Source organism: Bubalus kerabau, chromosome 8 (assembly GCF_029407905.1).
Source record: "Bubalus kerabau isolate K-KA32 ecotype Philippines breed swamp buffalo chromosome 8, PCC_UOA_SB_1v2, whole genome shotgun sequence".
Classification (NCBI taxonomy): domain Eukaryota; kingdom Metazoa; phylum Chordata; class Mammalia; order Artiodactyla; family Bovidae; genus Bubalus; species Bubalus kerabau.
The window spans coordinates 39,138,827-39,164,852 of NC_073631.1; the positions used below are offsets into that span (position 1 = coordinate 39,138,827).

Below are 26,026 nucleotides of genomic sequence, written 5' to 3' on the forward strand. Positions count from 1 at the left end.
AAAATAAAATTAAAAAAAAAATCTGACCCAAGTGTTGACAGAATTAAAATAGCTAGCTAATTGTCCCAAAGTCCTTTGAACAGAATTTATCTTATACTAAATTCCCAGTAATAGGAGCTACTGTTATCCTGACCTCTGATGTGTAATAAATTGCAATACTAATCAGAATCTAGGTGGTAGATGAGGAGACTTGAAATCCCTTCAAATCAGGGTTCATGTTTTATTCAACTTTGTTATTTGCGTTATCTGGTGAGTGTGTAACATCTGTAATAATCTTTTACATAATATATTTAAAGAAATGCATTCCCAAGATGATGCCTAAAAGTATAGTAATCTCTGTGTGGCTACATTTCAAGCAAGTCTGGTGGAAATATATCCTGTCATTCACACATAGGTATGATAAAGTAGCTATATAAAAGAAGTTATTGAATAATGCAATGGTACATAGAAATTATTTTATGCCAGCTGACCAACTTCTACTCTTTTATGTATCTTATTGGATACAAAAATAAAGAAATCATTTATTCACACAATAAATGCTAAGGACAGAGCTTTGAACAATTTCCTTATTTAAACTATGGTTCAAAATTGAGATGTTATTTATTTCTTAACCATAAGTTGTTATCAGTTTGGTTTAAATATCTCATAGCTAAAGAAAGACTAGGACTAAATATTTTTTAAATCCATATTTCTATTTTTAAAGCTGTCAATGCTTAAAAACCTATCAATTTCATACTAAATGCCCCAAAATTACCTATCTATTCTAATGAACGGGAAAAGAAAGCTCATATATGACCTAAAAGTCATTTGATGAATGATTTTGCATATTTTGTCATTCATGCTTTGCATATTTTACTGCATAAAAATGTAGTGAATATCTCTAGATAATTGAATTTTAAGAAACAAATATATCTGTTAAAATGATGCTTGTTTTGAAGCTTATTTAGAAAGTAGGCATTTCTAATACGATTCTACAGTTTCAGGACTTCCCGAAGTAGTTGCATTTCCATGAAGTTTGTCCACCAGAGTAAAGATATTTCAGTTAAATAATTTATTGGCAACTCAGCGACCATAATAACTGATGAAATATGTTGAGACAAGGAGTAGTCAAGTATAGTGAATGTGAAATGTACTGCGAATTTTAGAATAGGAAGAGCATATGCCATGAAAAATGAAGAATAATACCTATAAAATAGTAAGGTTATATTTGCCTTTATATTTTTAAACTGAAGAAGTAGTGATATTTAGATAAAGACAAATTTTGTTAAAATATAAGTTAAAACTAAAAGAAAAAACATAAGCTCTATGACCCCACCCCCCAAATAAAAGTATTGGTCTATTACCTTTAACATCCAGATAGGCTGAGAAGCAAAAATAAATGAATTATGATAACAGTATGTGTCAGTGAATATATAATACCATGGCTAAGTATCATGTAGCCCATATTTAATTTTCTATACACAGCAATCTTATCTCTAGAAAATCATGATAAAACTAAGGAAGTTAAATGAAGAGAAAGAAGCAATAGTGCATTCTTAAGTTTACTGTTTTAACAATCACCATCAGTGACCCAGTTTTGTTTTGTCTTTTTCCCTTCCAGGGAAAGTATCTATACATTACTTCCACAAGTTTTGTATAAAAGTCCCTCAAGGCTACATGTGACTAATGCTTCTTTGGGACAAATGTAGCCCGAGGGATGGAAAGAGTTTTTAGGGTCCAGAAGCTGACTCTCACATTAATATGGAGAAGTGTCTTATTAGGATGATGGGTTCCTGCTAATAGTATAACTTCCTAATGTGTGAAAAAAATTTTTTTTTGCTGGTATCATGAGCTTTGTGCTGGGTGTACTGGTTTATTTGGAGCCCGTTACTTGTGAAAGCTTCACCTTTTCCATTTTTAGAAAATGTGAGGCAGCAAAATGGTTTTTGACAAACTGCAGATCCTGCAGAGTTTAATCAGCTTGATTGTAGGCACCGCATGCCTCTCCTTGTCCCTTCTTTTATTTGACCACTGGCAGTTTGGGAAAATTTTCCTGCTACTGGATTATAGTTTTAAAAGAAAGTAAAAGAAGGTGATTCCTGAAAACAAAGCAAAACAAAAAATTGCTTTATCAAAAATCATCAGCAAACAATAGGAAAAGAAGATTCACAGGAGCTCCAAAATGGTAACTTATTTTCTCTCTGTCTCTCAATGTTTCCAAATATATTTTTAATTTATAGACTTAGAACAGCTCTTTTATCTTGTTAAGGACTAAGATGATACAGTTGTAATATACTCTGTGTGATGCAAAAACAAAGGAGTTTTTTGTATGTACGGTAGTTAGTAGATTTTTTAGTTTGTGTACCTATATTCTTTATGTTACTAAATAAGTCTTTTTCCATGTTTGACTTAAATTATTATAATTTGAAATTATTAACTGACTTGCTACCTACAAGTTTCTTTGCATCAGTTTTAATTTCATTACATTGATACTGAAAGTTAAGAATAGTACATAGAACTTAAGGGAGTGTAGTCTTTTTAGTTCAAATAATTTTATCTTAGTTAATTTCTTTCAAATGGAAGTGAAAAAATATGCAAGAAAATGGCTTAAAAATGATTTGTATGAAAACAGGGAATGCTTTTAAAACAAATAACAAAAGAAAATATATAAAGTTAAAGGAAAAGGACCTCCAATTACAAAAATGAAAATAAAAAAATTAGTAACACAAAAATAGCTAAAACAGAATAACCCCAACAGTTTTAACCAATAAATCTATTTAAACTTGAATAATCAGAATATTGAGTAAATTCATAGTCAAAAATCACTGGCTTCAAAATGGCTCGATGTCATAAGATATAAGTATCAAAGTAAACTATTTGAATGTATTTAAAGTAAGTTTTATATAAAATTTTTGAAAGAATTCTTAACCCTAAACCTGAAATATTAGTTAAATATATTATTGATGACAAGAATATGTAGTGTTTTTTTTTTTTTCATTGTTGTTTGGTTGTTTTAAGTATTATTGGTTTATATTAAGGATGAAATTTGAGAAAAACCTTAGTCACCAAAGATGGCTTACTTAATTGTTTAAGGAGATAAACTATGACAAGACTGGTTTTAACAGAGGCAGTTTAGTTGAATACTTATTGTTTATTTCCATTCTGTGATTTGATGACAATAACCATAACTGGTATTTTAAAAATAGAGGTCAAAATTGTATCTATTATTATTGTGTCAATCATCGAAGAAGAGTAGAAAGTATCTAAACTTTCATTTCTTGAGGTCTTTCTTTACCAGGGCAGTGTCCAGTGTGGAATCATTAATATAACAAGTTCCTCAAAAGTTAAAAATATCTAGTGGAGAATACTTCCTGCTCTTTTCAGCCTAACAGGCTACATTTGCATATTTTACCTGTTTACTGAGCTGACAAATTGACTGATTAAAGTGATATATTTTAAAATTTCAACTTGATACAAAGCTTTGAAGTCTTCTGAAGTTTTATTTTGGTAAAGTTGATTCCCCATTTGGAAATGCATGGCTTGCCAATCCAATATCACCAGCTAGAACAATTACTAGAAAATTATTCACAACAAACCAAAACTTCTCCAGATAATGTTATTTTCAGTTAGTTTATTATTTGCTTATTGTCCATAATTCTACAGCACTGTGAAAGATTTATTATGAGATTAAAACAAATCAAACTACTTTCTCTTTTACTGTTAGAACATTCATTTCTTCTTTTTGTACTCAGGGAAAATTAGCTTTTACTCTGAATAATGGCTCTCTGACCAAGTCTCATCTTCTAGTCCGCTGGAATTCCTGCTGTCCTAAGGCAGACAGGGCATAAAGTGAATTCTTTCTGAAGCAGGTATTGCGTGGCTGAGCAAAACTGACTATTGTCTCTGCTGTGTTTTCTCTACACCTTTTGATTCCGGGCACTTTCTGTTATATTGTTCAGTCAGTGAGGCAACCCTGAATTGTGCTCTGGTAACAGACAATCTCAACATCTAGGTGGCTATATAATTAAAAAAAAATATAGATGCACATTACTACCTGTCATATGCCCATCATGGGACAGTTTAAGCTCAGCTTCATTATTCTAAAATAAGGAAGCCTGCCCTGTCTGAGACATACTCATCTCATAGCAGAAGGAAGAGGACAAAGGCAGAACCATGAGCTGTGTTTTAAAGCTATTGCACAAGTGTTGCACATATTACTTATAGTCACATGTCATTGTACAAAGCAAGTTACTTGACTACATATAAAGTCAATGGTCTTTGAAGTCTAATCCTCCTACAGGGACTGGCCCAGCTGAGAGCAGCATATAGCGACAGCAACAGAACCTACCAAAGTCTGTTCACATATATTCATGTTCCTCTCTTACTTGCACAAAAGGCCTATCTACTCACAGTGTCAAAGTCTGGAACCACATAATAGCACAGATGAGGATCTTAATCTGGAGAATCCTAATTCTGAAATTCTAACTAAAAAGGATCACTTATATACTCAATCCCTCCCCGTTCACCCAGTACCACACACACACACACACGCACACACACATGCATTTCTAATATACTATGGTGGAACAGCAGAACACTTAAACAGAAAAGGGAAGAAGACAGACACAAAGCAGTCACAAGTAGATTAGGCAAGTCTGAAATGCTAGTGGGAACGCCCCTTTCCTGGTGATGGGGAAAGCTTCCTGAGGACCACCAGCTTTGATGCCTCCTTGAGGTTGTCCACCCTGTTATCTCCACAGCTCTTAGCTCTGCCTCTGGCAGATCTTTTCCATTTCTCTGCCCACTCAGCATTATCTGAGGAGGGTATTGTGGAATACCCACCTTGCAGGCCAAGCTCCTTTCTTGGTCTGGTTTTTCTGCCAGTAGAAATTTGGTAGGCCTAAAGTTTATTTTAAATCTTGAATACTCACAGTCTCTTTTATTCCAGGCTGATGGTTCTTTTCGCAGTATAACTTTCTCAAAACACAGCAGGCTTTTTACTTATAGAATTTTGTTTTATTCACAATCATGTATGAATAGCTACCCACATGATATTCCATCTAAACTCTGGTTCCTTGAGCTTACTGGGCTTATAGAAGACTTGTATCCTTTTTTATTCTGTTTTCTCTGAGTCATTCTATCCTGAGGAAAGTATTACTGGCTGTTATAATAAATAACAATACCTGTCTTAATTAGAGGTGGTGACCAGTTGTAGTCACTTCAAAAAAATTTTTTGTAGCTATGTTTAAGAAATAATAGAAAGATTAACAGTTTTCTGCTGCTGCTGCTGCTAAGTCACTTCAGTCATCTCCAACTCTGTGTGACCCAATGGACTGCAGCCTACCTGGCTCCTCCATCCATGGGATTTTCCAGGCAAGAGTACTGGAGTGGGGTGCCATTGACTTCTCCGAAAGTTTTCTAGGAATCATATATATTCAGAATAAATAATTTTATATTTAGACTAGGTGATCACATATAGTCAGATGGAGATAGGAATTCCAAAAATTTTGGTGGTACTAAGCACTTGGATTATTTAAAGTTTAATTAAAACATTTCAAAATATGTACAAATCAGCTAAGGATTCTCCATGGAAAGTATGTGTATGTATGGGAGTAAATGCATGTGCTTGCCTATGCATATGTGTTTTGCATGCTAAGTTGCTTCAGTCACATCTCTTTGTGACCCTATGGACCACAACCCGCCAGGCTCCTCTGTCCATGAGATTCTTCAGGCAAGAATACTGGAGGGGGTTACCGTGCTCTCCTCCAGGCAGTCTTCCCAACCCAGGGATTGAAACAACATCTCTTATGTCTCCTGCATTGGCAGGCAGCTTCTTTACCACTAGCACCACTTAAGAAGCCCATGTGTTGGACATATGTGTTATATATAATAATGTTTATTTTATAAAGTATATATTAATATAAATTATATCTATATATTAGGAGATATATATATGAATAAACGTTTACAAGATAGAATTATTAACATGAGTAAACTAAGGCATTTAAGCTGCAGGCAATTAGTTTTATAATAGTTCATAGAATTTCTGTTTACTTTATTAGGGGAAAATTGTTTCCAGTGTAATTTTTTAAACACCTTTAAGAATTATCTGTTACCGCTGGGGCTCTCTTCATGACCTTTTAATGACCTAAAACTGCCCCAAGAATTTTTTACAGGCCAATTTAAAGTCTCCTGAAAAGACAAAAAGAAGTTTATGTAAAGAAACAATTATTCTGAAGGGTATTAAACCAAGGATAAGGACAGATGCTCTAATTTTCTGTACTTGGTAATCTCATTGAAAAATTTTTTAAAAATGATAAAATTTTAAGCTTCAGATTTAAATTCTAAATGCAATATAATCAATGACACTTTGGGGTTTAGAAATTGCTTAGTTAGAGGATACATGGCATGTGATTGTTTTGATCAAATTATATATATATATATATATATATATTCATATTCAGCCAGTGTAAGACTGGATAATATGGGTCTATTTTAGGTCCACTGAAACCCTATATGTCATTTCTTTGGTTTGGTTACTTCACTCCATAGAATTTCAAATATATTAATTCTACCTTTGTTCCACATTCAGAATCTGCTTTTTAATTTAAGAATTTGAGGAGTCTTTTTAAATGTGCCCTTTCATTTCATTATCATTTTCTGTGATTTTTTTCCAACAACTATTATGCTTATTTAAAGGTACTAGCAGAGTAAAAGAATCTTAAATATTTTTAAAGTTTTCAACTTAACAATTAATAAGGCTTTAAGAATTGATGCTTTTGAACTGTGGTGTTGAAGAAGACTCTTGAGAGTCCCTTCGACTGCAAGGAAATCCAACCAGTTTAAAGATCAGTCCCGGGTGTTCATTGGAAGGACTGACGTTGAAGCTGAAACTCCAATACTTTGGCCACCTGATACAAAGAGCTGACTCATTAGAAAAGACCCTGATGCTGGGAAAGATTGAGGGCAGGAGGAGAAGGGAATGACAGAGGTTGGATGGCATCACCAACTCAATGGACATGGGTTTGGGTGGACTCTGAGAGTTGGATGAACAGGGAGGCCTTGCGTGGTGTGGTTCATGGGGTCACAAAGAGTCGGACACGACTGAGTGACTGAACTGAAGGTTAAATTTAACAGAAGTCTACTTAAATATTTTTAATTTCTGATTTGCATCTTTTTTCATGTTATAAAAGCCATTATATTTTTGCAACTTAATCTGGGAACTTGAAAAATGTATGTGTCTTCCCTGAACAGTTTGCTATATTTTCTAATGATATATTCTCCCCAGATGTGTATATTCTAAGTCTTGAATATGTTTTTAATCCTCTGTTCATAGGCTTGGAGCTCTGAACACTCGTGTAGTCTGACATAGATTCTTATCTCTGTGTTTCCTAAACACATGTGACCATCATTATATTCTTCATACTGAACTACATTATTAATTTAGTTGTCTGAATTTTTTAGTAAAATAAAAGAAGGGCAATAGGAACATATAGTCTTTCATTGACTCAAATATATACATTCATTCAAATATTTACATTCACTTAAAATACATATTTACTTTATGTGTATGTACAAATATAGATATATAGATATAGATATAGATATATATTTGAATGCTCCTTTCTATCAGACATTGTTCGATTCACTGAGGATTAAGTGGCAAATAAAAAGCAAGTCCTTCCCCAGAAGTTATATTTTAGCTTGCATGCCTAACTTAATTTTACACCTAAAACTTTGACAAATTTCATGTTTAATGAGTATTTAAAATGTATTAACAAATAATTAAAATGTGGAGACTGCATAATTAAACATGATAATCTTTGAAGATACTTAAATGTACACATTCTAGACCAATTTAAGTATTCAGAACAAACACATATCTTTAAGTTATTTAAAATATATCTACCAATTCTATTCAGAATCACTTTGAATTCTGTATCATAAAAGAAATTAAACCTCAAATGATTAGTTTTCAATGTTTTCATATCTGTTTCCCACATTACCTAATCATTTCATCCACTCTTGAGAGAGAAAGAGAATTGGAGGGAGGAAATGAGAAAAAATAAAAGATCAAATTTGGAATGAACTTTTCTAGAAATATTAAAGATAATTTTAAGTCTTTGCAGTAAATTTGCTATGCTATTTTTAAAGAAAATGACCAATGCATGTTTCAATTCACCTGACTCCCACTAAATCATTGTCTCAATGAAAACAAGTGCAGCAGAAAGTAGAATGTTGTAGTTGCTCTTAGTACATCCCGGTAGAAACGAGCAGACATCAGATTTATCACTGTCACAACTTCTTTAGAGTTTCTAGGAGAACACCAGGATCAAAGCAAAGAAGTAGATAAGATAAAGAGTAACAATTTCTCTGCAATAGGAGTTTCCCATTTAAGTTTTACTTATTACTATCATTTTAGAGCAAGTTGAAAGTATGCTGGCTAGTAATCTTTACCTGACACTAATGGAAACTCTTCTGACAGATATTTTGTTGAAAAATTACATGATGTGAGTGAAAAAAAATAAAAGAACTGTTAGGTTAGATCAGATGTTCTGTATCTGCAGGTACCTACTTGGCTCATATAATCTTCCCAAAGAGAGTTGGGAAGACTCAATATGCTGGAAGATTTTCTGCCTTATCAGAAAGAGGCATATTTTCATTCTATCAAACAAGTGTATTTTAATCATACTTTAAAAGATATTAATTATGTTTAAACAACATAGTTTAAACAAAATGTAAAATTTTTTCCACCAACATGATGGTTCCATTGTAGTTAATTTGATAAAAAGAGAAATGAAGTACTAAAACTTCCATTGTATAAATAAGAAATTTTAATTATGTTATCCATAGTTGGGGCTTGTTTTTTCTTTGGTTGCTTGTTTTGTTTTACAATATTTTGATTTGAGCAATGTATTGTTATTATCTAGAAAATTGTGTTCATGACATAGATTTCACCTTTTTTATTTTTTTAACCAGTTCAAACTTATATTTTGCCTCTCCACATTTAAGTCATTCTTCCATCACTCTTAACTCTGACTTTATTGGCTTTTCTGGACCATATACAATATTGCCTCAGGACTTTTGTATTTATTTCTCCTTTGGTTGTACATACTCTTTCCCAAGATAGGCACATGTTTTTTTTCCTTCAGACCTAAGGTAAAACATCGCCAACTTAGAGAGGACTTCCCTAACCATCTGAAGCAAACTAATACCCATCTACCTTCTATAGTCTTGCTTTATAACACATATTGCCTGACATTGCATTATAAGTTCACATGTTATTTTTTATTATTTTTATAAGGCCAGACACTTTAATTATTTATCACTACTGTCTAAAATAGTAACTGGCACATAGTAAATGGGCTTCCCAAGTGGTCAGTGGTGAGGAATCTGCCTGCCAATGCAGGAGACTCAAGAGATGCGGATTCAATCCCTGGGTTGGAAAGATCCCCTGTTGTAGGAAATGGCAACCTGCTTCAGTATTCTTGCATGGAAAATTCTGTGGACAGAGAAGCCTGGCAGGCTACAGTCTATGGGATCACAAAAAATCAGACACAACTGAGCACGCACATGCATGCGTAGTAAATACTCAATAAATGTTTATTGAATTAATAATATCTACAAGAGTTATGAACAGTCCAGTTACAGTTTATGTAGCTGTAGTTTATGTAGCTGTTCATGAAATAGTTAAAACATTCATAACATCAGGACAAGAGAAAATTCAAAGATAGAAAAAGCAGAAGCCTTTATATTTGGAACAAAACGAGGCTTCCTTTAGTAAAATTCAGAAATCAGAATGCTGAAATATTCTGACCCGCCCTTCAGCAGGCCTTTAGTCTTCATATGCAGAAGATTCAACCATATGGTAGGTATGGCCACCACAAGCAGGGCTCAAGAGATTGGCTGTGCCCTAAATGTAAGCTGATCTCTAGACTGGCCACTGGGATTTCTTTTGCACAAATCAGAAGGAAGCCTACATGTGGTGTACATTCCTCACCTACAGGCCATTACTGATAGAGGTCAAGGAAGAAATATAGCCCCCATGTTAGTCTAACAGTGTCCATCTGAAATCAAGAGAAATTCACACATGATTTGCTGGATCAGAGAGCACTATTATCAAGAGTCAAGTGGACACCCTAAAGCCTTGAACACACCTGACAAGACCTCACAATTCTTCTGTCCTCATTGACATACACAGCCTCATCTCTGTGGCCTATTTTGGGAAAATGAAGATTTGACTTATCATGCCTATTTTTCTCCTTTTATGTAGTGACCAGAACTTCCATATCATTCGTGATTCTCAAGACTCTATTCCTCATCCTCAAATTCTGTTTAATTGCATTCTTTCTCTATGCTCTGTTTAACTCACCAACCATGCCTCTTTATTTTCAACTGCTTTTTTGTAATTTCTTCTTCTCAGTAAATGAAGCCTAGTTCTTCCCTTATAACCCTGCTTTTCATGCCAGCTTTCCAGAGATGGCTATATTCCTGTCACACCACTTAAATTACTGGGCTTGAGGTGGGGTAATGTTCTGTTGTTTCTCAATGTCACTTCTAGAGCAGTCTCCCTCCTCCCTAAATTCCCTAGCTGTGATCTCATGACACTGGTAGATACCACCTGCTACTCCTCTTTACAGAAGTCTTCCACCAACCTCTGGTCACTTCCTCTCTTCTTTCAAGATTTTAGATTTATCTTACTGTCACTCTTTCCAACTCCATTCTTGACATATAGTATGGTAATTTCAACATCCATAGAAACATCATCAAAAACTATTTGCTCAGTTACTTGATTCCTGTCCTGCAAAGATCTCATTTTCCACCATGAAATAATTTCATCATCTTGTGATGTATGTGAACTGGAAATATTTAATATGCTATTGACATTTGAGTTATGATGTCTGTATATATATCTTTAGGTTAATAAATTTTCTGTTTTCTATCTATACTGCTGCTGCTGCTAAGTCGCTTCAGTCGTGTCCGACTCTGTGCGACCCCATAGACGGCAGCCCACCAGGCTCCCCCGTCCCTGGGATTCTCCAGGCAAGAACACTGGAGTGGGGTGCCATTGCCTTCTCCAATGCATGAAAGTGAAAAGTGAAAGTGAAGTCGCTTAGTCATGTCCGACTCTTGGCGACCCCATGGATGGCAGCCTACCACGCTCCTCCGTCCATGGGATTTTCCAGGCAAGAGTACCGGAGTGGGTTGCCATTGCCTTCTATCTATACACCTAACATAAATTCTTTGCTTACATGAACTTTTTTAAGTTATCTCTAATCTTATCACCTTGGTAAAGCATCCAGAGAAGCATGTTCAGTTCAGTTCAGTTGCTCAGTCGTGTCTGCCTCTTTGCAACCCCGTGAATCGCAGTACTCCAGGCCTCCCTGTCCATCACCAACTCCTGGAGTTCACTCAGACTCATGTCCATCAAGTCAGTGATGCCATCCAGCCATCTCATCCTCTGTCGTCCCCTTCTCCTCCTGCCCCCAATCCCTCCCAGCATCAGAGTCTTTTCCAATGAGTCAACTCTTCGCATGAGGTGGCCAAAGTACTAGAGTTTCAGCTTTAGCATCATTCCTTCCAAAGAAATCCCAGGGCTGATCTCCTTCAGAATGGACTGGTTGGATCTCCTTGCAGTCCAAGGGACTCTCAAGAGTCTTCTCCAACACCATGTAGGATAATATATTCTGTATTTCTCAAAAATATATTAATATAGAAATAATCTATATTTCTCAAAAATGTATAGTAAAAGAAACAGGATTAGAAATAACTGTGAAAAAATGCTACTTCTGTATTACTATAGTTTTTATTAATAAATAATGTTTAATAAGACATACCAGGCTAATAATATTTATACACTCTTTGTTGCTTTGACAAAATGAGACTCTGTACTGTTCAGTTTAGGGCCCAGGTCTGAATTGTCTTTATTTTGTTTTCTATATCTTTGTTTTATTTATTCAAATATGAAATAGTGTGTGATTAATGTTGAAAAGCATCTATTTTAGTAAAGTAAAACTATTCAAAGTATACTTTAAATTTCATTCTTAAAATATTCAGTTATTTAAAAATTTCTATTTACTTTATATATATAGTATATTTTCTTTATTCAGGGGGAAAAAAAGCTTTTGTTAAAATGTAATCCAGTTACTTGCTGGCAGCACCGTGAAATTACTTCTTAGCTATGTTGTCAGTTTGAGCCTTTCATCATCAATTGTGAAAAAAGTTAATGACATCATAGCATTATGGACAAATCAATAGAGTGTGTTAGAGTTTCAACTAATTCTCAAATAAATCAGTTATTCTTTAGCAGAGTCAGAGACTAAATAATGAATTATTTCAAAGCGCCTCAAATCCAATTATAATTACAAATTGTAAGTTGTTTAGAGGAACCAGAGTGAAATGGCTGTCAGATTCAGTGTCTGCCTCCCAGAATACCTTTTTCCTTCTTAAATTACATTTTCCAATGCAAGGAATTAAGATTGTTTGAAGAAATTTATACTGATTTTTAAGCACCTATTATTTAATAGCTAATTATTTGATTTAAATTGAACACTAAGACTGAGCTTATTTATTTTTATAGGGTACTTAATATGCCCAGATACTTAAACAGTTGGATTGAACAAATGTACCTCAGGAATTAATTCTTCCTGGAAAGAGGTAAGAAAATATGCATGTTTAAATGTTAATAAGTTTTAGTGAAAATTTTAGATTTACTAGTACATTTCTTTGGAGAAGGCAATGGCAACCCACTCCAGTACTCTTGCCTGGAAAATCCCATGGACAGAGGAGCCTGGTAGGCTGCAGTCCATGGGGTTGCCAAGAGTCGGACATGACTGAGCAACTTCACTTTCACTTTTCACTTTCATGCATTGGAGAAGGAAATGGCACGCCACTCCAGTGTTCTTGCCTGGAGAATCCCAGGGACAGGGCAGCCTGGTGGGCTGCCGTCTATGGGGTCACACAGAGTTGGACACGACTGAAGAGACTTAGCAGCAGCAGTACATTTCTTTGGCATGTAATTTAGAGTGTAATTTTTAAAAACTAAGGGCACTTTCTATTTTCATTTGTATAATTTCTATTCTGTGGAATGATATGGTTATATGAGAGGGCTCCAACATGTCAGACAAAACCAAAACCAAAAAAAAAAAAAACAGTTTTTAGGGAAGCCTGCCCTGACCTGCTTACTCACTCAGTTATGTCCCACCCCATGCACTGTAGCCCGCCAGGCTCCTCTCTCCATGGGATTTCCCGGGCAAGAATACTGGAGTGGGCTGCCATTTCCTTCTCCATGTAGGGAAGCACATTGCCACTTTAAAATGTCAAGATCTGGATTGCTAATATTTTACTTTTCTTTCTTTCTTTTATTTTTATTTTTTAAAAAATTGCTATACTTAGGATTAGACTGGGTTTGCCGTGTTCCTCTGGAGTCACAGAGCAGAGATAGCTGGTATTGTGGACAGATTACCATCCAGAAAGATCCTTTGGCTAGCCTGCCCTTTTACATTTCCTCGGCCACATATGGTTACTATCAACTAGAATGCATTCTCAGGTTTAAGAGCCAAAACCGGAGGGAGGAGTCAGTTTTTAATGTGTTACACTATCTTAATTTTGACCTAAAATGTGAGATTAAAATATGACCTTTAAAATAAAATATGGTTAGGAAATCTGAATGTATTTATATTGACTTTTTTTAACCCTCTTTAACTCTAATTGTTGCTCAAACTCATTTCATTGTATCAAGAAAAAAGAAAATTTATCAACATTAGATTTATCATTCCCACTGCATTACATATATTGCTATTAGAAGGAATGAAAAAGGAGTGAAAACATATACTTAAAGATCTATGAGTAGTAGTATGAGATTAGTAGGAAAAAATTGAATATTTTAAAAATTATAATAATATAATAATTTATATTATATATTATATATAATTATATAATAATTTAATAAATTAATAAAAATTATTCATTTTTTTCCTTATGGATCTTTGAGTAGAATAAAATGTGTGGCTTATCAATTTTAGTTTGACTTTTATTTTAGTAAAACTAAAGGTTTTCCAATTTTATTGGATCCCTTTAAATTTCAGTTCAGTTCAGTTCAGTCGCTCAGTTGTGTCCAACTCTTTGCGACCCCATGAATCGCAGCACGCCAGGCCTCCCTGTCCATCACCAACTCCAACTAGATGATTATTTCTACGTAATATGAACAACTGCTTTTTTTCCAGATTTTTCATATTTAGTATCAAGAAAAATAAGAGTCTTATGAAAACTGCATTATAATTGATATATGGAAGCTTCCCTTATACATGAAAAACATGTACCGTGTAAGGTAAAAACTCACTGACTTGAGATATACATTGGAATTGTTAAAGTTAGTATCAAGTCAGTATGTTTTTTTTTTTTTTTATACAGGAAAAATCTCATATCTTTAGTATTGGCAGGGCAATAAACACTTTGCCAGTTCTCTAGCACATGCATTTACGTATATACATACATATCAGCATCTGTATACATACATATATATATATGCATTTGGGGCTAGGTTAATTCTTAGCATTTCACAAAACTAATTTCTTGGATTATATTTTTTATTAGTGCATCATATACACAGACAGTAAATATTTGCTGTCTTTTTCAACAAACAAGAACACTGATTTTCCCATTACAATCGTCTCATAAGGCACCAATAAAGGAGGCATGGTTCACAAAGTGAATTTTCTGGGTCCTAATTGAAATCTGTTCCAAATTTATGAAGATCAAAGTCATACATAGTGGTGGTTGTTTAGTTGCTAAGTCATGTCCAACTCTTGCGGCCCCATGCAGTGTAGCCTGCCAGGCTCCTCTGTCCATGGGATTCTCCAGGCAAAAATACTGGACTGGGTTGCCATTTCCTTCTCCAGGGGATCTTCCCTATCCAGGAATCATACATAGATTTCAGTGTCATTGCCATCATTGTCTTAAACGTATACTTGAAAGTCAAGTCAGTTTTCCAAATTTAATTTATAAAAACATCAGCAGTCCATGCAGAAGAGTCTTAAATCACTGGGAACAATTAACTGTACACTTACACATTGCACTGAAGTGAGACAGGAACTGGTAGTCAACTCATGTAGAATTTATAAAAGTCAGAATAGTACATCCAGCTAGCACCTGATCAAATTTACTTCCAAGTATTAGATCTAATAGAACTATTTGCAGAATTGAACTTAAGATTCTAGGCTTTGAGTGATACGTATACAAACTGGGGTAGATAAATATCAGTTTATTTGAAAATGCTATCTGGTTATTTCAAAGTGGAAGCCCCAAGAGCTTTTTTTTTTTTATCAATGTCCGTTTTCGTGACAGTGCTACTTTGTCCTTTATTTATTCATTATTTCTTTCATAGAAGCAACCTGAAGGAGAATTTTTACATGTAAATGTATTAAAATATTTAATATAAATAATTATTTTAAAGAGTAGACAATCAAAATTTTGCTTGTCTTGCTAAATCTATTATTTAATGACTTATTTGCTTAGGGAATTCCAAGATCCATAACACTTTTTCCTTTCCTGAATCTGAGAACAGTTCTGCAAATGTTGACTGTTTCCTCCTCATGGCTTCATACAAGTTTGATTCTAAACGAATTCTAGGTTGAATATATATGAATACTTTACTAGGAAGCTCATGACATAAATTTTAAGCATTCATAAAAAAGTAGAAGACAATTAAAAGAGATTGTAGTTAGGAAAATGATGTACTGATTTTGGAAGAGATGAATATGAGATAAAATTCCACATTAACTAAAAAAGTTGAAAATGTGTGGGTAAGAAAGGAGATACAATCAGAATGCTAAAAAAAAAAATTAAGAGTAGTATATACAATTTATTATTTCATTTGAAGTTCATTCTCTTATGACTGTTGAACAACTTTGGCCTGTTTTATAAGATAGAATGAAATTATACTTCAGACTCACATAGTCTGGATTTTAAGGTGAATTATTGTGTGACCTTGAGAAAATTATTTTACTTTTATCAAATTTTCTTATTTATGTGGGACTAACAATATTTTTTAATTTTGCTTGTTTTTTTTTTACATATTTTACATATTTTGAAATACTTCATGACTTACTTTAAACCTTGAATTTTATAATGTACAGTATAGAATTCCCTTTCTGTGACTACTTTACAAATTACTTTTTTACTTACCTTATCTTTCAAAAGAGTTTTACTCTTTTCATGGATGTTTAAGTATGTATTTTTTTTTACTTGAAAAATTCTTTATTCTATATGTCTCCCCCACCTGCCAATTTAAGGAACAGACAATATTTAGTGAGTGACTAGAGGAAAGAGTAAGAACATTTATATATATATATAAGTTGCTGGTGATTTGAGTCAAAACAGAACCATTTATAGCATTTAAATTCTTTAAAGGATGTCAGTATTTATTAAAGACTTTTTTAAAAAAATGATGAATCCTTTTGACTCAAAATAGTCACCTATTAATTTAGCTGTTATTTAATTTTGATTTTAAAATAAATTATCTTCAGCTTTTAGCATATTAATGTTTCAATATTTAATAGCCACTTCTAAGATTTTTCCAGAAGTTAGAATATCTTTTCCTTATCAGAGAAATCCATAGACATTTTTTCCTTTTTTTTTTTTTCATAAAGGAAGAAGTTGAGCTAAGACATTCATGCTGAACTGAGCTCCTACTTAGCTATAGTGACAAGAACCTTGGTGACCTGGGCAGCTAGGCAAGCACTTACCTTATCATCCTGGCCACATATTAGTTTCCACAGGATCAGAAGGAATGCTTAGAGCATAGCTTTTCTCCTGAGACATTCTAGTACATGCCTACCTTCCTCTGTACTGAGGGTAGGATTGGAATGGCCATGAGTAGAAGAAGAATGTTTCCTACCTCTTAGAAAAACTTAATTGTCTGTAATGTTTGCATAGACTCTACTTCAAATTCAGACTGACTTATTACTTTTTCTGGGCTAATAATTCCTTCTTTCCCTAAACTGATTTTTTTCTTCTATCCTTGTTAATCTATGCGAAATGATTTTAGGTCCACAGAATTTCTGAGCCAGCAGGGATTTAAGAGATCATTTCATTGTTTACATAAGGAAACTAAGGCCAATAAAAATGTAATATAAGTCACAGACAGTAAGAACCTAAATTCTAAACTTTCATTCTCCAATTCTTTCCTTTGTATCATCATATCTTGCTTTCAAAATACTACTTTGCTGGATTTTCTTCCTTTTTCATTTTAGGAGTATCTGTTGATAATTTCCATTATTTATCAGCATTGTTTTCAACTATGCTTTATATCTGTGTGAGCAAAATAAAGAGATAACAGTCTCATCATTCACAGACAGAAGTCTGTCAGTGGATAGAGATAATTGAAAAGAAAAGGCTGGATAATAAGATAAGCACATACGTACTATGCTACCTCAGTGAGTGAGTGAGTGAGTGAAGTCGCTCAGTCGTGTCCGACTCTTTGCGACCCCATGGACTGTAGCCCGCCAGGCTCCTCTATCCATGGGATTCTCCAAGTTCAGTTCAATTCAGTTCAGTCACTCAGCCGTGTCTGACACTTTGCAACCCCATGAACCACAGCATGCCAGGCGTACTGTCCATCACTAACTCCTGGAGTCCACCCAAACCCATATCCATTGTGTCGGTGATGCCATCCTCTGTCGTCCCCTTCTTCTCCTGCCCTCAATCTTTCCCAGCATCAGGACCTTTTCAAATGAGTCAGCTCTCTGCATCAGGTGGCCAAAGTATGGGAGTTTCAGCTTCAACATCAGTCCCTCCAATGAACACCCAGGACTGAGCTCCTTTAGGATGGACTGGTTGAATCTCCTTGCAGTCCAAGGGACTCTCAAGAGTCTTCTCCAACACCACAGTTCAAAAGCATCAGTTCTGCACTCAGCTTTCTTTATAGTCCAACTCTCACATCCATACATGACTACTGGAAAAACCAGAGCCTTGACTAGACAGACCTTTGTTGGCAAAGTAATGTCTCTGCTTTTTAATATGCTGTCTAGGTTGGTCATAACTTTCCTTCCAAGGAGTAAGCGTCTTTTAATTTCATGGCTGCAGTCACCATGTGGAGTGATTTTGGAGCCCTCCAAAATAAAGTCAGCCCCTGTTTCTACTGTTTCCCCATCTATTTGGCATGAAGTGATGGAACTGGATGCCATGATCTTAGTTTTTTTGAATGTTGAGCTTTAAGCCAACTTTTTCACTCTCCTCTCACTTTCTTCAAGAGGCTCTTTAGTTCTTCTTCACTTTCTGCTGTAAGGGTGGTGTCATCTGCATACCTGAGGTTATTGATATTTCTCCTGGCAAACTTGACTCCAGTTTGTGCTTCTTCCGGTCCAGCGTTTCTCATGATGTACTGTGCATATAAGTTAAATAAGCAGGGTGACAATATACAGCCTTGACATACTTCTTTTTCTATTTATTGTTCCATGTCCAGTTCTAACTGTTGCTTCCTGACCTGTATACAGGTTTCTCAAGAGGCAGGGCAGGTGGTCTGGTATTCCCATCTCTTTCCGAATTTTCCACAGTTTATTGTGATCCACACATTCAAGGAACAAACCTTTTTGGGGAATGGCGTTTTATGACTGGCTAAATATTTCTTTTATATACATATCTGCATATATACAGATATATATGTGTGTGTGTGTGTGTGTGAAATGTGTGTGTAGATTACTCCCTCAGTCATGTCCGACTCTCTGAGACCCCATGTACTATAGTCCACCAGGCTCCTCTGTCCATGGAATTCCCCAAATTCTCTAGGCAATAATACTGGAGTGGGTTGTCATACCCTTCTTCAGGGGATCTTACTGACTCAGAAATCAAACCTGGGTCTCCTGCATTGCAGGCAGATTCTTTACTATTTGAGCTCCCCAGGAAGCCCATATATATATATATATATACACATGCTGCTGCTAAGTCACTTCAGTCGTGTCCGACTCTGTGTGACCCCATAGACGGCAGCCCACCAGGCTCCCCGGTCCCTGGGATTCTCCAGGCAAGAACACTGGAGTGGGTTGCCATTTCCTTCTCCAATGCATGAGAGTAAAAAGTGAAAGTGAAGTCGCTCAGTCATGTCCGACCCTCAGCGACCCCATGGACTGCAGCCTACCAGGCTCCTCCATCCACGGATTTTCCAGGCAGGAGTACTGGAGTGGGGTGCCATTGCCTTCTCCGATATATATATATATATATATATATATATATATATATATATATATACACATATAAATGTAAACAACTATAAATTTTGTGTATACATATACATACATATATACATATATATATATATATATATATATATATATATATGGCAAAGTGCTGCATGAAACTTTGCCTTTGTTAAACTCTCTGATATGTGTACAACTTCTTTGGGCGAAGGCTTTCTATTTATTTTCCCTTACTAACATTATTGATAATTTAGGTAATTGGAATTGCATCTTTGTAGAGGTCCAATTCTATGAGTTTTGACAGTACTGTACATACATTAAACCACCCCTATAAGCAAGATTCAGAGCATTTCTTTACCCTGATAAGATTCTTCCTGACTTTTTACTCTTTTTGTATTATGCATCAGTTTGCATTTTGTACAAATGAAATAAGTATACATGTTTGTGTGTGTGTGTGTGTGTGTGTGTGATGCTACTTAGCATAATGATTTAACGATTTATTGGTTTGTATCAGGAGTTCATTCATTTTTTATTGCAAAACAGTATTCCATTGAATAGATATACATTTGTTTATCATTCACTGGGTTGTGGATATATCATCTCTATCTTTTGAGTTTTCCAAATTAATTTTCTCAGCATTTGTGTGCAAGCCTTTTTGTGGACATATGTTTTCATTTCTCCTGGAAAAATACAGAATATTAGATATTACAGTTGGTTGGTAGGTGTATATTCATTTTTTTTTTTTTTTAGAAATGACAGTTTTCCAAAGTGGCTGTACCATTTGTCATTAGCCTGAGCAGTGTATGAGAGTTTCTGTGTCCAGAGTCTGTAAACTATCACTCTTGAACCAAATTCAGCTATACTTATAATAAAGTTGTATTGGAACATAGGCACACTCATTAGTTTATGAATGAGCTGCTTTCATGGTACAAAAGCAGAATTAACTAATTGTGACAAAAACCATATGGCCACCAAAGATTAAAATACTATCTGGTCCTTTAAACAAAAATTTTGCTAATCCTTGCTCTGTATCCTTGCAAACCTTCATGTTTTCAGTCTTTTTAATTTTAGCCATTTTCATGTGTATAGGGTGATATTTCACTGGGGCTTTAATTTGCATTTCCCTGATAAATAATGACATTACATGTTGTTTCATTTATTTGCCATTTGTATGCCTTCTTTTCTAATGTTGATGTTCAGTCACTAAGTTGTGTCTGATCTCATGGGCTGTAGCACACCAGGCTCCTATGTCCTCCACTATCTCCCAGAGTTTGCTCAAACTCATGTCCACTGGGTCGGTGATGCAAAGTAATCATCTCATGCTCTGCCGCCGCCTACTCTTTGGCCTTCAATCTTTCCGAGCACTAGGGTCTTTTCCAATGAGCCAGCTCTTTGCATCAGGTAGAAATATTTTCTAAAATCAAGGTGAAAAGACAGCCTTCAGAATGGGAGAAAATAATAGCAAATGAAGCAACTGACAAACAACTAATCTCAAAAATATACAAGCAATTCCTGCAGCTCAATTCCAGAAAAATAAACGACCCAATCAAAAAATGGGCCAAAGAACTAAATAGACATTTCTCCAAAGAAGACATACAGGTGGCTAACAAACACATGAAAAGGTGCTCAGCATCACTCATTATCAGAGAAATGCAAATCAAAACCACTATGAGGTACCATTTCATGCCAGTCAGAATGGCTGCGATCCAAAAGCCTACAAGCAATAAATACTGGAGAGGGTGTGGAGAAAAGGGAACCCTCTTATACTGTTGGTGGGAATGCAAACTAGTACAGCCACTATGGAGAACAGTGTGGAGATTCCTTAAAAAACTGGAAACAGAACTGCCTTATGACCCAGCAATCCCACTGCTGGACATACACACCAAGGAAACCAGAATTGAAAGAGACACATGTACCCCAATGTTCATCGCAGCACTGTTTATAATAGCCAGGACATGGAAGCAACCTAGATGTCCATCAGCAGATGAATGGATAAGAAAGCTGTGGTACATATACACAATGGAGTATTACTCAGCTATTAAAAAGAATACATTTGAATCAGGTCTAATGAGGTGGATGAAACTGGAGCCTGTTATACAGAGTGAAGTAAGCCAAAAAGAAAAACACCAATACAATATGCTGCTGCTAAGTCACTTCAGTTATGTCCGACTCTGTGTGACCCCATAGATGGCAGCCTCCAGACACCCCCATCCCTGGGATTCTCCAGGCAAGAACACTGGAGTGGGTTGCCATTTCCTTCTCCAATGCATGAAAGTGAAGACCCCATGGACTGTAGCCTACCAGGCTCTAACACATATATATGGAATTTAGAAAGATGGTAACGATAATCCTGTAAGCGAGACAGCAAAAGAGACATAGATGTCTAGAAAAGTCTTTTGGACTCTCTGGGAGAGGGAAAGGGTGGGATGATTAGGGAGAATGGCATTGAAACATGTATAATATCATATATGAAATGAATCGCCAGTCCAGGTTCGATGCACGATACGGGGTGCTTGGGGCTGGTGCACTGGGATGACCCAGAGGGATGGTATGGGGAGGGAGGTGGGAGAGGGGTTCAGGATTGGGAACACGTGTATACCTGTGGCAGATTCATGTTGATGTATGGCAAAACCAATACAATATTGTGAAGTAATTAACCTCCAATTAAAATAAATAAATTTATATTTAAAAAAAACAAAAAACACACACACAAATAAAATTTTAATTTGTTGTAAGTCTTATTAATTTTGATTTTTAAGAGCATTTTTATTGTCTGGATACAGGTCTTTTTGTAGATAAATATGTTTTGTGAATATTTTCCTCCACTTAATAAGTTTCATTTTTTTAAGTTTCTTTTGAATAGCAAAAATTTCAATGGGGAGCAAGTGCAATATTTAATCTTTTTTCTTCTTTTATGATTGTTGGATACTAAGAAATCATGCTTATCCCAAGGTTACATTTTTTCTCCAATATTTCTTCTAAGTTTTATTGTTTTAGTTTTGAAGTACTATGACACATTTTGAGTTGATTTCTACATGTAGGGTAAGTAAGCGTCAAGATTAATCTTTTATTCCATGTCAATGTCTAGTTGTTCTAGCGTCATTTGTTGAAGACATGTTTTTCTCCATTGACTTACCTTAAGAACTTCATGAAAAATCAATAGCTGTTTCTCAATTATCTAATTTTCTCCATTGAACTATGTGTCTACCCTTTGCCAATAATATAGTGACTTGATTTTAGTGACTTGATTTTTGTAGCCTTGAAATTAAATTGTATAAGGTGATGAACTCAGCTACATTTTAAATTTTAAATTTTCTTTGATTCTTCTAGATTGCTTTCCCATAAAACTTCCCTCCCCCTCAAAGAAAGGCTTCATGAAATTTTAATTATGATTTTGTTGAATTTATAAATCAACTTATATTTCTTTAGACATTTCATTACTTACATATAATTCCTTTGTGGCCAGAGAACACACTCTGATATCAATCATTTAAAATCTACTGAGAGTTTTTTTAAGTCCCACCATAGGTACTGCACTTTATATGCCCTGTGTGTTTACTGATTTATTTCTGTCTAGTTATTCTAATAAAATCTCTTACTGTGATTAGGCAATTTTAATTTTCTTACTTTAGTTCTGTCAATTATTGTTTCTCATACTTTGTGGATCCTTCATAAGTTCATACACGTTTATGCTCAGTATATCTTCCTGCTGAATTGATCCTTTAATCATTATGTACTGTTTCTTCTTATCTTTGGTAATGCTTATGCCTTAATGTCTATTTTAGATGATATTCACATAATCAGCACAGCATTCTTATGCTTAATACTTGCATCTGTTTATTTTCAAGTCATCAATTTAATGCTGAAATTGAACATTTAATGCATTCTGATTTCTATTCTTTTACCACGTATATCCCTCAATTTTCTACCAAAAAAAATGGGAAGGCATTTAGGATATGATACGTGTCCCTGGTAATCTGGCATGTAGTTATGTTATGCTTTTCGGGATTTGTTTTATTTTGTGATCTTTGCCGTTAGTAGTAAGCAGACCCTTTTAATATGAAATCCATGTCCTTCAGTTATGGGAAATATATATATATATATAAAGATTTTTATACCTTAATATGGGAATTCCCAGGTGGTGGTAGTGGTAAACAACCCACCTCCAAATGCAGGAGACGTGGAAGACATGGGTTTGATCCCTGGTTGGGAAGATCCCCTAGAGGAGGGCATGGCAACCCACTCTAGTATTCATACCTGGAGAATCCCATGAACAGAGGAGCCTGGTGGACTACACTCCATAGAATCACAAACGGTCAGAGATGACTGAAGTGACTTAGCACACATAGTTTATATCTCTCTCTGCATATAGAAAGATATTAGTAGATGGAGATTGATATATATATATATATATATATAATTATCAAGATATATATATAGATAGATTTGTAAAATATATATAAGAAATTATATATTGTATATATTGCAAATGTGTATGTTTCTTCCCTGATTTTTCTGTCTTTCCATTCTATTAGTCCTAGAAATCTGGTATTTGACTGCTTTAATTGATCCATTCATTTTCGTTTACTTCTCATCTTCCATTTCTTTTTCTAGTTGTCATAATTTTAAGTGCTAAGAGCTCTTTTTGGTTCTCAGTTCCTTTTTTCTTACAGTCTTGTTTGCTTATTTATTTTGAACAGGTTAAGTACATTTTCTTATTTCTGGAGAAGGTTCATTCTAGTTTTGAGATGTTCATGTCTTTCATTGTCTGTTTTTTTCAAATTCCTTCAGTTGCTATTGGAAATTTTTGTTCTCCACTCATGTTGTCAGTTTTCCTCTTGAGTCAGGTAATTCTGAATTGTCCATCAGTAAGATGTCAAACCATTTTTAAAAGCATTGTATGGGTGGGATTTGGGTGGGAGAGATTAGAGGGTATTTTGTGTATCATTAGATTGCACTTTGTATTGGCCAGTAAGCAAATCAGTCTTTTCACAGTGGACCACCAAATGATGATATATGGGATACTTTCTCTAGTGCGGCTTAGCAGGAAAAATTACTGACACTGATTGCTGATATTTTGGGAGAAAAATAGGAGAAATATTGAACTCCTGATTTTTATCCTGGTAAGGTATCCCACTGACCATTGATCATCTTCCCTTTTCTTTAGAGTAAGTGGATTTGCTTTTCTTCAGAGGTCTTCTAGCTCCCCTTTGTCAAGTTTATGTGAATTCCTTATTACCAAATTTCCTTAAAGTCTTATATTGATGTGATCACTTTTATCATTCTTTTTATCCTAGTGGTTGAATATATTTCTTTTTGTCTGTTAATTCTCTTATATCTCTATTCAGGCTAAGGAAGAATGAAGAGGTGAGTTTGTATGTTTAATCCTCTTAACAAATAATCAGATTTGTTTAAATAGATTTATTTAACTTACATATAATTATGAGTGATGATTATGTTTTTCCAGAGGTTTGATAGGCAGAAGAAAGAATTTCTTAAGTTTCTCAGGAAGAAATATCTGTACCAATGATCAATTATGCTTTCTTCCCTTGTGGCCATATCTTGAGAATCACTTTATAACTTATTGTCACCTTTAGTATATGAAGAGAAAAAAAAAACAAAAACTTCACATCTGTCCATTATAATACATTCTAAGACATTTTACTAAGAGATTTGATAGATGAGGGATTCAAAATTATTGACTAAAGTGATGCTTTGAGATTATCTGCAGATTTCATTATTTATGTTATTTCTGGTCTCCTATTACCATAGATAATTGTCTATAGCTTAAATGCAAGTATTGACGAAAATACAGTTATAACTCATCTGGGTTTCATCAAAACTGTATCCCTGTTGGGACAAAAGTGGACTTTGGAACAACTGATGTCCAGAAGTGCTACCCATAGTCATCAGAGATTTGCCTGAGGTCTGAGTTGGTTGCTGTGGAAACTATCACACTTCACTCTTTTTAGTGAAACTTTAACCAATAGCTGTTAGCCAAAACTGAAAATAAGAAATGAAGAAAAAAGCAGAATGATGTGGGTATTAACATTAGTTGAATTTGTAGACTGTTGTACATAGATCCATATAGATTAGTTCTTATGAGTGGAGTTTCTGGAAAAATTAATTTTAATCTACACTATAAACATTAAGATCAGATCCTCACGTTTTTGAGGAATTTAGGTCCACATCATTCCAAATATGTGGTCACAAATTCCTTTGAACTTTCTTTGTTAAGGACAGTTATGTTTTGTTTCTAAAAGTGAAGCTAAAAAATTCAGACTGAAACATAGAATTAATTTTTAATCAAAAAAGTACAGCAGTTCAGATGAAATTATTTAGCAGTTTGTATTTTAAGTAGTGTTTTCCTCAATATTATTAAAAATATCAAAAAATGTATCAAATGTTATTCAGAAAGCCAATTTACTGAATAATGTAACAAAAATGACATGATTTCAAGTGGTGTTAAAGTAGTAAATACACTATCAAATTGCCAAGTTGTAGATGCTTTATGAGGAGGAGTACTTAGGAGTTTTGTAGTGAAAATATATTTTTTTAAATGATGGCATTTAAAGATTTGTAACCTAACAATACTCACGATTCTAAATTCTCCTTGTACAGTGATTAAAAGCTATAAAAGGAGTTCAGTTCAGTCCCACAGTCATGTCCGACTTTGCAACCCCATGGACTGCAGCACGCCAGGCCTCCCTTTTCATTGCCAACTTCCAGAGTTTATTCAAACTCATGTCCATTGAGTCGGTGATGCCATCCAACCATCTCATCCTCTATCATCCCCTTCTCCTCCTGCCTTCAATCGTATCCAGCATCAGGATCTTTTCTAATGAGTCAGCTCT

The 26,026-nt window shown here is 34.7% G+C and overlaps 1 protein-coding gene across 8 annotated transcripts in view; it reads left to right on the top strand.

The window, feature by feature from the left end:
- SEMA3A (semaphorin 3A) overlaps positions 1–26,026 on the top strand; it is a 560,896-nt gene that overhangs the window by 161,534 nt on the left and 373,336 nt on the right. For 5 of the 8 annotated variants that reach the window (XM_055590101.1, XM_055590100.1, XM_055590098.1 and 2 more), the window contains one exon: positions 12,560–12,636. The exons of the other annotated variants lie outside the window; for them this stretch is intronic. The gene's annotated coding sequence lies outside the window, so the exon portion shown is untranslated. The remainder of the gene's footprint in view (positions 1–12,559; positions 12,637–26,026) is intronic. 8 annotated transcript variants of the gene reach the window in all.